Genomic DNA, 14905 nt, shown 5'->3' on the forward strand with positions numbered 1-14905 from the left:
CAAGAACTCATACAGTAACACAGTGAAAACACTACAAAAAGTACTCAGCACCAATTGAGTAAAAAAGATAATATTTATCTGAATAAAAGGAGACCAAAATGACAAAAATCTAGTATGCACAAGTCAAGATATCACTTTTTAAAAGTTAAAATGAGTTTTAATCCTTAACAATCAGTGGTTGTATCCCTTTAACACACAGTACCTGGGATGCGTAAAAAATAACAACCAACAGGGGCCACAGAGGAGAAGATGCATTAAAAAATAAGGTGCTGTGCCTAATTTTTGGGCGTAGCACAGATGATTTGTCGTATCTTTCCAAGCTGCAAGGTAATGTGTGGATTTCCAGGAGGCAGTTTTGGTTCCTCACTGCGATGCAGGGATATTTTGACACCCAGGGACGATGCGTTGAAAATCCTTGATGTGATGGTAAGAAGGAGCAGTCGCTGCGCCAATCCGGTAGGTGATGTGGTGATTTTTCAGATGCGAGGTAAGCGCTGCATCGATGTCTGCAAGCGTTGCGTCAATGTTCCGACGCACAGGGATTTTCTTCTCTTTGGTGAAGTCTTTGGGGCCCTGAGACTTCAGAACAGGAGGCAAACTCAATCTAAGCCCTTAGAAAGCACTGGTGCAGAAGGCAAAGTCCTTCCAGCAGAGGCAGGGGCCAGCAGGCAGCAGCGCAACAAGCAGGGCAGCAGTTCTTCCAGCAAAGCAGTCCAGATGAGTCCTTTGGGCAGCCAGGCGGTCCCTCTGATGCAGTCCAGTTGTAGATCCAGAATGTCTGATTTTGGAGGGTCACAGACCCAGTATATATACCAAAAAATGCTTTTGAAGTGGGGGAAACTTCAAAGAGTGGTTTTGAAGTGCACAAAGTCCCCTTTCACCCAGGTCTCTCTGCCAGGATACCTGTGGGGGTTATCAGTCCTTTGTGTGGGATCAAGCCACTGGCCTATGAAGTGTAAGTAAGAGCCTCACCACCCATCCTTTCCAGGGAGACTGATTCAGTAAGCAGATGTAGATGTGTGTGAGTGTCCAGTGTTTATGGCTGTCTGGGTGAAATGCACAAGAGGAGCTGTCAACCTGCACTTCCCAGACATGGATTGGGGACAGGCTGTAAGGCACAGAAGTCAGTAAGTGCAGAGAAATGCCCACTTTCTAAAAGTGGCATTTCTAAAATAGAAATATTAAATCCAACTTCACAAGTAAGCAGGATTTTGTATTACCATTCTGGTCATACCAAACATAAAGGGCTACTCCTTTCAGATCAGAATATACCACTTAAAAGTATATGAGGGTAGTTCTAATGCTAGACTATGAGAGGAGCAGGCCTCACAGTAGTGGAAAACACATTTGTGAGTTTTTCACTGCCAGGACAGGTAAAACACATAAGTACATGTCCTGCCTTTTACTGACATAGCACCCTGCCCTATGGGTTACATAGGGACTAACTTAGGGGTGACTTATATGTAGAAAAAGGGGAGTTTAAGGCTTGGCAAGTAGTTTTAAATGCCAAGTCAAAGTGGCTGTGGAACTGCACACACAGGACTTGCAATGGGAGGCCTGAGACATGGATAAGGGGATACTTTTGTGTACAATAAGTGCTGCAGGCCCACTAGTAGCATTTAATTTGCAGGCCCTGGGCACCTCTAGTGCACTTTACTAGGGACCCACAGGTACATTGAATATGCTAATTGGGTAGGAGCCACTGTTACCATGTTTAGGGGAGAGAGCACATGCACTTTAGCCCTGGTCAGCAGTGGTAATGTGCGCAGAGTTCTAAAACCAGCAAAAACAGGTTCAGAAAAACAGAGGGAGGGAAAAAGTTGGGGATGACCACCCCAAGGCTATCAGGTCTGAAAGCTTTAAATTGGGAGCAGGTAGGAAGTCTGAGTTTGGTGTCTAAGGAACTGTAATTTAAAATCCTCTTTAATGGTAAAGTTGTATCTTAAGTGAGAGTTCTGAAAAGTTGGCACTTTTCTGCCCCAACCATTTGGTGCCTGTAAACTGTATCCTGGGACACATGACTAAGGGCCTCATTACGAACCTAACTGTCACCATACCGCCAGGTTTGTGGATGCCGGTCGGATCACCGCCAATGCGGCAGTCCGAGCGCCATATTTCAACCCTGGTGATCCGGCCGCAAGGTGACCGCCAGCTCCTCGAGGATCAGCGATACCGGTAGGCTGGTGGTAGGTGGCGGTCCTAATCTGCCAGAGGATTACGAGCTTATCCTCCGCCACCCATTTTAGGGGGGTAGCACTGCCATAAAAAGGCTGGTGGAGAATGGGTGCAGGAGGCCCCAGCGGGGCCCCTGCACTGCCCATGCACTTGGCATGGGTAGTGCAGGGGCCCCCCTGGCCAGCACCCTCGCAGTGTTCACTGTCTGCAACTGTTTCCTGCTAGACCAGCGAGCGGAAACTCAGGTTTCCACCTGCTGACCTAGTGGGAAACTCTTAATGGGCCCGGCAGGGAGGCTGCCAGTATGGCGGCAACTTCCCCGTCAGAAGTTCATCGGATGGTGTAAACCTTCCGCCGAACTCATAATCAGGCCCATAGTGCAGCTGGCAGTTGGTCTTTGTCTATTCTTCCCAGAAAGTGAGACAAAGGGGGAGGTGTTGGCATGATGGGCTATGTCGACTTAACGAGCGGGTAGAGCTGTCACCTACCCTACTTGCACGTCACAAACACACTGTATGTTGCACAATTGAAGTAGCTACTAGAAGGGTTAACTCGGCTGCTGCCCACTCAAAAGACCATTTAGGGGACAATTGTCAGAGGCAGATTCAGATCTTTCTCACTACACTGTTTTCCTGAAATGGGGGAGGAAGAAATTGAAAGTGAGTTTGAAATGGAAGAAAATCATTACAAAGGATGGTAGTCCAGTTCAGAGAAATTAAAGATTTAGGAAATTTATGGCAAATGTTGGAGAATGGGGAAAGGTGGCAGTGAAACAATTTTTAAAACATGGCACCTGAGTAATTGTATGGCGAAGGTATCAATTCATTGAATTGAAAATGCATTTATATAGCGCTTACTAACCATGGTAAGGGATTGATGTGCTTTATCAGACAGTGCTTTCGTGATTAAAAAATTTATAAGAAGTTATATAGGGACGTGGAAAGGCTGAAATGATTAGCAGATAGAAATTAAGAAAAACATGCACACAATTAATTGATTCTGAAAACTTGAAGAACCCACAATCCTGGAGCCTGCAGCAACATCTGCTCACAGGCACTCTTTATCACCAGAGCCCGATGAGTGCACGACCGCACACTAATGAGCTATATGTCTTGTAATTTCAAAACAGCCTTTTTTTCTTTAATTCAGCTTCCTGTTTCTAATTTTCCTCAGTGGGAAGGAACTTCAGTTATGAACGAGACCTGAGTGGAATGGAAAGAAATCAGATATACTTCTGAAATCCTACAGATGAAAGGGACTTTCTTCACTAGTGTTTGCACTGTGCAGTGCAGTACAGTGCTGAAATGCTCACATGACAAAGTAAATGTATTTTATTTAGGCCAGGGGCGACATTCACAATGATCCTTCACTCTGTTCGTACTGCCTAAATGGCATGGGGTGTGGTTGACCTAGAGCAGTTATACCAGGCTTAAGCCAATGCTAAGGTAGGAAGGGCTGCATATTCAGACTGTATTTCAGGCACCACAAAAGCTTGGCATATCAAATCCACTGCATAGCGAGGTCACAAAAAGGTGGACGAAATGCCATAACTTGCAAGACAAAGAAAAAACATAAGAGAGTCTTGACAGCTACAAAGTACAAAAGCTGCAGCTCCTCAAAACAGATATTATATTTTCCCAACCAAACAAGAGATTATGGCCCTCATTACAACCTTGGCGAGCAGCAAGCGGCGTCCGCCGGCCCAGCGGGGATGTCAGCCGCAACACAGGAGCTGGCTCCAAATGGAGCTGGCGGTGTTGCGGCTGTGCGACGGGTGCAGTTGCACCCGTCACACTTTTCACTGTCTGCTATGCAGACAGTGAAAAGCTCCATGGGGCTGTGGCAGGGGGCCCCTGCACTCCCCTTTCCACCAGCCTTTTCATGGCAGTTCAGACTGCCATGAAAAGGCTTGCGGGAGGGGGACTCGTAATCCCCTGGGGGATTACAGCCGCCGGGACCAAAGTGGCGGGAAACCGCCGGTCCCGGCGGTGCGACCGTGGCGGAGCGTAATTCCATGGGAAGCACTGCCAGCCTGTTGGCGGTGCTTCCGACGAAACAGCCCTGGTGGTCTCTGACCGCCAGGGTTGTAATGATGACCTATATTTTCACAACCAAATAACTGCATATCTGGGTTACATTGTTTTTTTGCAGCGGGGCAACAGAGATAAAGGCGTAAAAGAATTCCGTTCTGAGAGCACGCAGGAGTATGATTACAATCTCTTATGTGATGGATCTTTTTAGGTTACCTGAGATGCAGAGGGAGTTCACAATAATAAACAGTTCAGATTCCGTGACACCCTGCTTGCCCCACAACAAGGATCAGGAATCGGTGATTGAAGTTAAGTAATTTTATTTCTATCCATTATTATAATATATATGTATGTCATGAAAATATTAAAAAGATACAGAATTACAGCTGGCAAGCTGAAATATCTCAATTTATTCAGTCTCAACAGATTAAGATACAAGGCAATAACAGCCACTCCAGTACAGAAACTGAGAATTAGAAATAGGTGTTCCATAAAGAAACCCCTGCTCTCTCCCCTAAACATAAAATGGTTCTACAATTATCTGATCAGAGTTCTAGGTAAGGAATGAGGATAGATTGATTATGGTAATTTAGAAATGCGAGGAGGTGTCAGCACAGTGAAGACACCAGTAGAAGTCTTCCAGAAAAAAGAATAAGTGTTTAGCATGAAGCTTTACACTTGCAAGAATCAAGGAAGCAGAGAGGTCTGTACCGCTGAACGTCTGAGGGAATCTGCCACAACTTCTAACAACATAAGCCTTACTTAAAACAAACAGAACATTCAGTGTGAAGGTTCAGCATGTATATCTTCACACCCCACCAGGAACCAATCATCTCTATTTCTGGCCTGTGCATTTGCAACATCATCAGAATTTCTCATCCCACAGAACTTGGACATTTACAACAACCGTGATCACCCCCCGTTTCTGACACATGATGAATAGGAGGCGTCAGCTGCTCATTAGGTCCTTAAGTACTACTATTAACATAACTAATACATAGAATAATACTCCTTCTCTCTAGCTAATGAAATCTTGCAACACATCTGCAAAAGAAAGAAAACACTTACCAAGCAAAATACATTTTAAAATTAAGACATTCAGTTAGGCTCACTTTATCTAAACATTTAGGGCCAGGTGTACTAAAATGCAATTTTGCATTTCGTAAATAGCATCTTCATAGAAATCACTATTTAGGAAATGCAAAATGCTATATACAGAGATACCAATTTCCTAATAGTGATTCTTACAAATTACCAAGGATGGCAATGGGAAAAAGGTCCCCCTTGGTGCACCCTAAAAACAGCAGTGCACAAGTAGAGCACACACATGCCCAAGGGGCATGTGTGTGCTCGATTGAAATTTAGAAAAAGCATTTTGGGGTGTTTTTTGTAAATTGCACATGGTTACCATTGACTTTAAGCAGATGGTAAGTGCATTTCCTAAATTCCCACATCACATTTAGGAAATACTTTCTACATCAGAATAGGAATTGCAAATAGGTAATCCCTATTTGCAATTTCCTTGTCTGCAATTCCCTTAACGCCTTTGTACAGCAGAAAAGGCAGTTTTGCATTTCTTAATGGCCGATTGGGACCGTTAAGAAATGTAAAAGGGCTTTGTACATCTGGCCCTTAATGTGCATTTTGAATGAATGATTATACATGTTGTTAGATTTCTATCCTTGACGTGGTCTCCCTTAACTTTTTGCCTTTGTTTCCCAGGTTGTTGATGTGTGCTGGACGCTGTTTTTGCTGTTTTTGTTACTCTGGGCACTTTACCACTGCTAACCATTGCTAAAGTGCGAGTGCTCCTTTACAAAATGTGTATGTAATTGGTTTATCCATGATTGGCATATTTGATTTACTAGTAAGTCCCTAGGAAAGTGCACTAGAGGTGCCAGGGCCTGTAAATCAAATGCTACTATTGGGCCTGCAGCACTGGTTGTGTCACCCACATTAGTAGCTCTGTAATCATGTCTCAGACCTGCCACTGCAGTGTCTGTGTGTGCAGTTTTAACTGTAAATTCGACTTGGCAAATGTACCTGCTTGCCAGGCATAAACCTTCCCTTTTCTTACATGTAAGACACCCCTAAGGTAGGCCCTAGGTAGCCCCAAGGGCAGGGTGCAGTGTATGGTTAAGGTAGGACATATAGTAATGTGTTTTATATGACCTGACAGTGAAATACTGCTAAATTTGTTTTTCACTGTTGCAAGGCCTGTCCCTCTCATAGGTTAACATGGGGGCTACCTTTAAATATGATTAAAGTGTATATTCCCTTTGGGAGCGGATGGACAAGTGGAGTTTGGGATCTCTGAGTTCACAATTTAAAAATACATCTTTTAGTAAAGTTGATTTTAAGATTGTGTGTTTGAAAATGCCACTTTTAGAAAGTGAGCATTTTCTTGCTTATACCATTTCTGTGACTCTGCCTGTTTGTGGATTCCCTGTCTGGGTCAGTTTGGCAGTTGGGCTGGTTGCACCTCACACTAGACAGTGACACAAAGGGAGCTGAGGTGTAGTCTGCATTTCCTGATGAGCCATCTGTGCTAGGGCGGAGGGGAGGAGTAGTCACTCACACCTGAAAGGGCTGTGCCTGCCCTCACATAATGCAGTCTCCAACCCTCTGGTGAGTGTCTGGGGCCTGGCCTGGGCATGGCAGGATTTCACATTCAAAAGAGACTTTGCTTTGAAGTAGGACTACTTCAAAGGAGAAATTGGGTATAAGAAGGGCCCCCAAAACCACAGACTTTAGAACACTTCTGGAAACCAAGAGGAACCTCTGCCTGGAGAAGAGCTGAGGAAGAAGAACCACCCTGCCTGTGACTGTGCTTTGTGGAGCTATCCTGCAGTTGCTGCTTCTGCCAGAGTAAGAGGGCAAAGACTTTGTGTGCCTTCCATCTTGTGAAGATCTCCAAGGGCTTGATTTAGAGCTTGCCTCCTGTTGTTTAAAGTCTCAGGGACAGCAAAGATTTCTCTCTGCCAGCACCTGGAGTCTCTGGAGAGACTCCTACTCTGGCCTGTGGTGCCCATCTAGCTCCTGGGACCCTGAAAGGAGAAGCTGGCAGCCTAAGAGATAGAAATCCACGCACAGGATGCAGTGCGGGGAAAAGGTCAACACGACTCTGATCTGGGGCTAGGAAATCGACGAGCCGCCAGCTTTGCGGCTGTAAATCGACGCTCGCCTGCAACGCAACCGAAGAATCGATGCACGGAGCTGGAGAAACGATGTACAGCATCACAGACGGAGGCTGTGTGTTTTTCACATCATTGTGCGGCTGAATTACTGACGCAAACCATCGCTGGGCGTGCAAATACAATGCAAGCCTGCCCAGACCCATGTGCGGGCCGAATCGACGCATCGCTGACCTGCAGGGAGAAGAACCAACGCACGCCAACTCGACAGAAGGGGGAAACAACGCAAGGTCTCGCTCATGAGTGATATCGACGCATCGTAAGCCCTTTTTGACGCACACCCGTCAGTGCGGGGTTATTTTTGACATGCACCAGGTACATTTTCATGCTAGCAGCGCTAGTGTTGTGTTTAAAACTACTTGAAGACTCTTTTTGCTTTTTAATTGATAACTTGACTTGTGTATTGTGGATTTTTGTCATTTTGGTCTTGTTTTGTTTAGATAAATATTTCCTATTTTTCTAAACCTGGGTTGGGTAATTTTGTAGTGTTTTCATTGAGTTACTGTGTGTGCTGGTACAAATACTTTACACCTAGCACTCTGAAGTTAAGCCTACTGCTCGTTCCAAGCTACCAAGGGGGTAAGCAGAGGTTAGCTGAGGGTGATTCTCTTTTACCCTGATTAGAGTGAGTGTCCTTGCTTGGACAGGGGGAAATTCGATTGCCATCCAAAGACCCCATTTCTAACATATGTACACATATAACTCTCAAAGTAAATGCAGAACATAGATAAAAGAATGCGTGTTTCATCCTGCAAATACAACCTAAAGTGTAAATATGTACATGAATAATGAATACATATAAGAATCTTATATGAATATTAGTGCACACGTTTATAAGTATCTAGGCCCTGATTTAGAGCTTGACAGACAGGTTAATCCATCACAAACATGATAGATATGCCGGCCACAGTATCATTGTTTCCATAGCATATAATGGAATCATAATACAGTGGACAGGATACCCGTCACATTTTTGACAGAGTAACCCCAGCCACCAAACTCTAAATCAGGGTCTCAGTCCTCAGAGGCTACTCTTCATTAATGCTTTTAGGTGGTGTGTACACACATTACTCTTATTTAAAGCACACAGTAAATATAATGTCAAATGTGAATGTGTATTTGCACAATGATGACATGTAAAGGATGAAGTTTAAATTGCGCTGCTCCAATACCCCCTTTGATGGCGAGGTTAGCCATCACAATAACACACATATGAATCCATATCAGGTGAGATCAAGTCAAAGAAGCAACATTTTCACCAGCTTTCATCTAGTATTTTCCATGTGTTTCATGTCATCATAAAATCTACACTGACCCTCCTCTATATCCATATCTCTTCTAGTTCTTTTCAGTACCTTCAAATGTTGCTTTCCCTTCCTTCCCTTTACCTATTTATATCCCTTGAAAATAATGAACAGATATGTCACACAGATGGCAATAATGATAAAAGGCCTCAAGATTGAACCCACTATTCCACTTCCTAGATTTCCAAACCATCTGCCAAATCTATGAAACCCATCTCCATTTCCTTCCCAAACATCGGAAGCTTCTAGTTCCTGTAAGTCTCCGTTCAGATCAGTAAAGTTATTAATGTATTTTTCGAACGCATCGTATGCGTCCCAGTGAGTGGCCCTTTTAAGAGTGGAGCACATAGCCTTTAAGGCTATATGCTGCACCTTGACAACCATGACGACTGCTCATTGTCCGAGTTCCCATCCCCTCCTGTACTCACCTGTTTGGGCGTAATCCTCCTGCTTCCTTTTATCAGTTCTCAAGAGCCCGGCGGCCTCGCCTTGAATAGTGGCGGGTCCCTCCTTGGCATCCGAAGCATTGGTTCACTTGCTTCTGAACCTCTGCATCCACTGAAATCCTGCAAAAGACAAACAAAGGTGCTGTTGAAGCAGCAATCTATGCAATCTGGTAACTTTTAAGAATTGTATACATTTCAAAGGATAAAAATACTCATCTTTGGAGTCTTGTTGAAAGGACTGGTGAAGTCAACCACTTTACAAAAAGGAAAAGAAATACCTATATTTATTTTCGCTACAATGAGACATATATTAAGGTCATTATTACTTGCATATGACATTGATTAATGAAGAGTGATTCACAGCAAGGGCAATGTTTTATTATGTACATTCTTTTATAGGAGACAAAACGTGACTTAAGTATATGAACCTTATATGAAGTTTGATTCACTATCAAAAGGACTCATGTTATTTGTCTAACTAGATTTATAGAGCCTAAACATTTAGGTAGATGTTAGAGATTAACGTTATATTCTTATACATAATATGTGAAATGTATCTATTAAATTAATGATCTTGAGTTCTGTCTTCTAGTTGCTTAGGATAGCGCAGTCCAGCCTACAGAAACCAGTACCTACAAGGGATAAGGTAATCTAAAGTGAGTTACGTTATTATAATTGAAAAGAAAACACAATTTAAATGTTCTAAGTTCACGGGTTTGTTATTTATGTTTTTAGAAACTAAAATAGATGACCTACATCCTAAGGTGGAACTTTGGTGCTAGTCTTGGTCAAGATCCATCCCTTCGTTCTGGTGGGTCAGGCTTGACTTCTCTAGAGTGCGTTTGATTTGCTGGAAAGTAGGGAATTACGTTGTGTCCATTTCACTCTTGTGAAAAGGTATCTGGCCTGACAGTATTTCTTCAAGTCCTCACTCTTGTCTGGGATATAAGTGCAGCATTGCTGGACCTTTAAAATTTTGCAGGCTTTGCCTTTTTTGTAAGGAGGATGTCTAGTGCAAGAGGATTCTGCAAAGCCATAGATCTCATATCTATCTTCTCAGTATCTACAGCTGTACTTGTGGATGACGTACCCACTATGGTGGACAATTTTCTAAACTTGACATCATTTAAGATTACACCTACAGTTGAAATCACTGCACCAAAAATGGCTCCCACAATTTCAGCACCACTAGTGCCTCATTTCATTCTGGGTTTCATTTTCAACACAGGATCATTACAAAGTTCCACATGATAAATCTTTGGGAAAACTACACCTAAATAATATGTACCATACTATCTTTTGGGCAACTTGAAATATGCATGATCCCCACAAACAAAATAAACTCCAGGAATTACAGGATCTTGTCCTCCTAAGAACGGAAGCCAAAGTCCTACATATTATTATATACTACATATTATTGTATACAAAGATTATTCTACTCATGAATTTAGTGTTAAGAGAAGACTTGTCTCTACTCACACATAATTTCCTTCTGTGTTGCCAGTCTAGAATTACAGACGCCTTCTGACGTCAGATGCCAGTTTCAGTGAGGACCAGAGCGGAGCAGGGGAAGCAAGCACCAAGAGATGTGCCTGGGGGAGGAGATCTTCCCTCAGCAGATGGGGAAACAGGAAGGGGTGAGGGCTGCCAAACTGGTCTTGAAATGTAGGGAAGGACATTTGGAGCAACCCAGTAACACCCTCACATCCTCCAAACCCAGACAATTAGGTGCCCCCTAGATAAGATTAGGAGAGGGCAGGAGAAGGGTGTGTTTAGGATTTTTAGCAACACCAGTGGGTGGGCTCATCCAGATGTAACCTCCAAAAATCACTTTCAGCCATGATGGATTTTTGAGGAATGTTGCTCCATGGGATTGATTTTTGCCATACTTCCCAGGAAGTGGTCATCACAGGGGGAAGGACCCTGTCCCTGATTGGAGAACCAGTCCCCCCCTGTTTTTCACCCAGGAGCAAGGATAAAACTGGCAGACCTGCACCCACACCTCAGTTCCCTACCAGATCCCTATCAGATTCCAACAAGGAGGAACTACAGAAGAAGGACTGCCCTGCTGGACCCCTGGCCTGCACCTGGACACTGCACTCTGGAGGACTGCACCAGCTGCACACTTGGGCTTCACCACAAGAAGGACTTTGCCTGGCTTCAACCGGTTCAAGGAGGGACTCCCTGTTTGCTACAGGTGACAATTAGCTAACCAGAGTCCCCTGCACCAACTCCTGAAGAAACCAACCAGCTGACCACTGTCCAGTGGCCAGAAAGGAGTTTGCGCCAGGTGTATTCTGGGAGTTGTAGTCCGGACCCTCAAGGAGCATCTCAGAGCTTCTGGAACCTTGGGGTGAACTCTGGACGTCAAAAGAACCTTAAAACAACATCTGGAGGAAGATCCAGAAGTTTGGAGAAGTTTGGAGAACTTTTGGAAAAAAGCTCCATAGAGGGACCGACCCGCCGCGGCAACTCTAGCCGGCTTGCCTCAACCGCAACCCAGCCTGACTTGCAGGTTCGTCTTGGTGAAGAAAATCTCCCAAAAAGTGACTAAGTCCGAACGCAGGAAATTGACCGGGACCTCCCAGGCAGTGTATCCGAAGAGGGCTCCAAGGGCGTCAGATCAAGATTCAGGTTTGCCCCGTCGAAGGATTTTCATCTCGAAAAAACGACTAAGTACGAAGGTAAAAATCTCCACTGAGGGCTCCCGTGACTCATTTCCGAGGAAGAGTTCCAGGAAGTCGGATTGGACTGGCAGGTTCATTGCGCTGAAGAAAATCTCCAGAAAAACGACTAAGTCCTGAGGTAAACTTTTGATCAAAGCCTCCCGCGGGCTGTAGCAGAGCCGGGCTCCATCGCGGTCGACCTTAAACTTTGACTTTGCCCCGGTCGATGTGCGACCAGATGATCAGATTGACGCTTTTTGTTTCTAGGCGTTAGAAAGCATTAATTCTTTAAAAATTCACATCTCCGGTTCCCCTTATCCGATTTTATTTGTTTTGGTGTCATTTTAAAGCTAAAAATATTTTCTATTTTTATACATTGATTTTTAATCAGTTTCCTGTTTTATTTAATTACTGTTTTTTGGATATTTGAATGCTTTACGCGTTGTCTCCTATGTTAAGCCTTGTCGTTCGTTGCCAAGCTACCATGGGTTGAGCTAGGTTTAATTTACTGAGACCTAACTGGACTTAAGTGGAGGTTAGTGGCCTATTGCTAAGTGTAGGTACTTACCTGCCCTTACCAATAACCCATTTTCCAACACTCCTTTCCTGGTCTGATGTCCCAGCTTTTACTGGGACACAAGAACAGGCTCCCCAGCAATCCTGGTGCTGCTTCATGCTAAACCTTGCATGGAAGCAGCATCAGGATTGATCTGAGTGGATTGTACTCCCGCTCAGACACAACCCTGGGGCCTGTTCAGTTTCTCCAGCCCGGTGTACTACACAGCCGTCTTAGGCCAGCCAATCACACATGCGCACTTAGTGCACTTGATTCCTCATCCCACCTCCCATGGCCCAGCCTTGCCCCTCCCTTCACAGCTGGCTGAGCCAGAAGCAGAAAATTAAAATGATATTGAAGCATCCTTTTATTTTTCTGCTGCTGGGTCTTAGCCAGGAGGGCGACCCTCCTTTGCCACTGCGGAGGAGTCGCCCTGGTGTATCGGGAGAACAGATAAGGTCACTTTATTTGTTCTTTGAAATTGCATAAATCGCTGTACTACAAATAATCATTCTACAATGCTCTCATGGCACTTGGGAAGAAAATATATTGTGGCACAACTCAAGTTGGGGGTCCTGCAACCTGCATAAATAACACTCAAAAAATCCAGTTTGGGGCCAAACCACTCTCCAGTGTTGTCATTTTTATAGCTGTGAAATGAAATGTATTTGAGCTTCTTGACTCGTATTAATAAATTAACCAAGCTGCTCATGATCTTTTTTACTTTTTTTGTTAAAACAAGTGCACTCGTATAGCATCGTCTAACCTTTAAGTCAGTGACACTGAGAGTAGAAATCTTTTCATACTTAAACGTCTCTGGTTTGCACTGAGTGGTCAGACCAGAAAAGGGGGCATTTGTCTTAATAAAATGAGTGTAAAGTAAGGTTTGGGCCCTCCATAAGAGACTGCTGCTAGTCCAGTGCTGATGTCTGACCCCATCCCTGCATTCCTTGTGGGAATATGTAGGATTTTGACTGTCAGTGTTGCAAGTCTGGTAGCTGCTGCTTGGGCGAGGGGCTGGACGTGTCTGTGTACCTGCTCGTCATAACTAAACGTCAGCTCCAGCACGCAGACCTTCTTTTCACATGGTCGATGCCACTGCCCAATCTATGCCCATCTTAAGGCTCTGCGGTCCTCAAAGGGCACAGGACCACCCAAGGAGGTACTGGTACTGTGGGTTTGACAATTGTAATTTTATTCGCATTTACGATGCTTTGTGGCCAGAAGGGAAGTAATGTTACCTAAAGCATTACTACCTTTTGCCCCCGAAGAGACCCAGTATGTTTTTTATTAATTCAGCTTTCTGTTTCAACTTTTACTAGGGGGGGGTGGCGGGGGGGAGGAGATTAATAACTGAGCAAAACCTGGTTGGACTGCAAGGAACTCTAATGTGTATTTACAAGGTACTAGAATTCCAGTAGCATTTGCTCCATGCGCTGTAGTCGGGTGTAGGAACCGATAACATGGTAAAGTGAATTAATTTGGTCTGTGTACAGCTGACATGCTTCACCCAGAGTAAATCTACTAGTTGGAGGTCAGTGGGGCGGGAGGTCAGGGGTCCAGTGAGTAGATGTGGGGCCAGACCCCCACTTAACCTCGAGGAGAGCCTGCTGCATTGTGTCTAGAGAACATAAGAAGGCAAACGTCTCAAATCCCCTCCAAAGGAAATCAATCTGTGCAGCATGCGCAGGAACAAAACAACAAACGAGTATGCACGGCTGTATTGAACAATAGCTGCGATGGCAGCGTTGTGAACTAGAGACTGCACTTATACTGTCAAACAGTTGCCAAACAATTATACACAGGTGCTTCACTGTGCACTTTGCACCAGGGGCAACCGTTGTAAACACAGAAAACAGAATACTTCCTTTCGTTTCTGTTGTAGAGACTCCCAGTGAATACAACCAGAGTGTGTGGGACGCGAGGCAGTGGAAGGAGGCCAGGCATTCGACTAAAACTGGCTACATAGAAACCTGGAGGAAATGAAGAGAGGACTTTGTGGTACAACCTCGGACAAGAGATCTATACATTGACTTAGAGGAAGAAGAAAAGAAGTACAAATCTGAAGAATGTACACAACGGAAAAGCACCAGCATCCTCCAGCATACAGCCCTCCCGCGTACAACCCCTATCCTTCAACGATACCAAGGCAGCCGCCAGCGTATGAGACGGTGGTTTCTGGTCACCCAACCTACCAATACCCACAAAACAATGCTGTGCTCATTCATGGTGCTGTGCCCGTGGTGACCACACACACAACCGTGATACCAATGCCTCAGCAGCTCTACGAGCCAGAACATATCGGCTACTCCATCTTCACCATGATTTGGTGCTTCTTGCCTTTGGGGCTGGCAGCTCTCATCTTCTCCTTTAAGGTAACTTCATTGGCCTTGGCCATTCTCTATGTCTCTAAAGAAGCCATCTCTCTGAAGGTTGAATGATCAGGCAAAGAATTCTCCCACCGTCCACCCCACCCACCTCACATATATCTACTGGTGCGAGCAGATAGCATGTGGCCCTCATTACAGGATCCA

The 14905-nt window shown here is 44.6% G+C and overlaps 1 long non-coding RNA gene across 1 annotated transcript in view; it reads left to right on the plus strand.

The window, feature by feature from the left end:
• The first annotated feature begins 14197 nt into the window (after positions 1–14197).
• LOC138247439 (uncharacterized) overlaps positions 14198–14905 on the plus strand; it is a 48876-nt gene continuing 48168 nt past the window's right edge. Inside the window, exon 1 of the long non-coding RNA XR_011194507.1 lies at positions 14198–14746. This is a non-coding gene — a long non-coding RNA (uncharacterized lncRNA). The remainder of the gene's footprint in view (positions 14747–14905) is intronic.

This window comes from Pleurodeles waltl, chromosome 7 (genome assembly GCF_031143425.1).
Source record: "Pleurodeles waltl isolate 20211129_DDA chromosome 7, aPleWal1.hap1.20221129, whole genome shotgun sequence".
NCBI lineage: Eukaryota > Metazoa > Chordata > Amphibia > Caudata > Salamandridae > Pleurodeles > Pleurodeles waltl.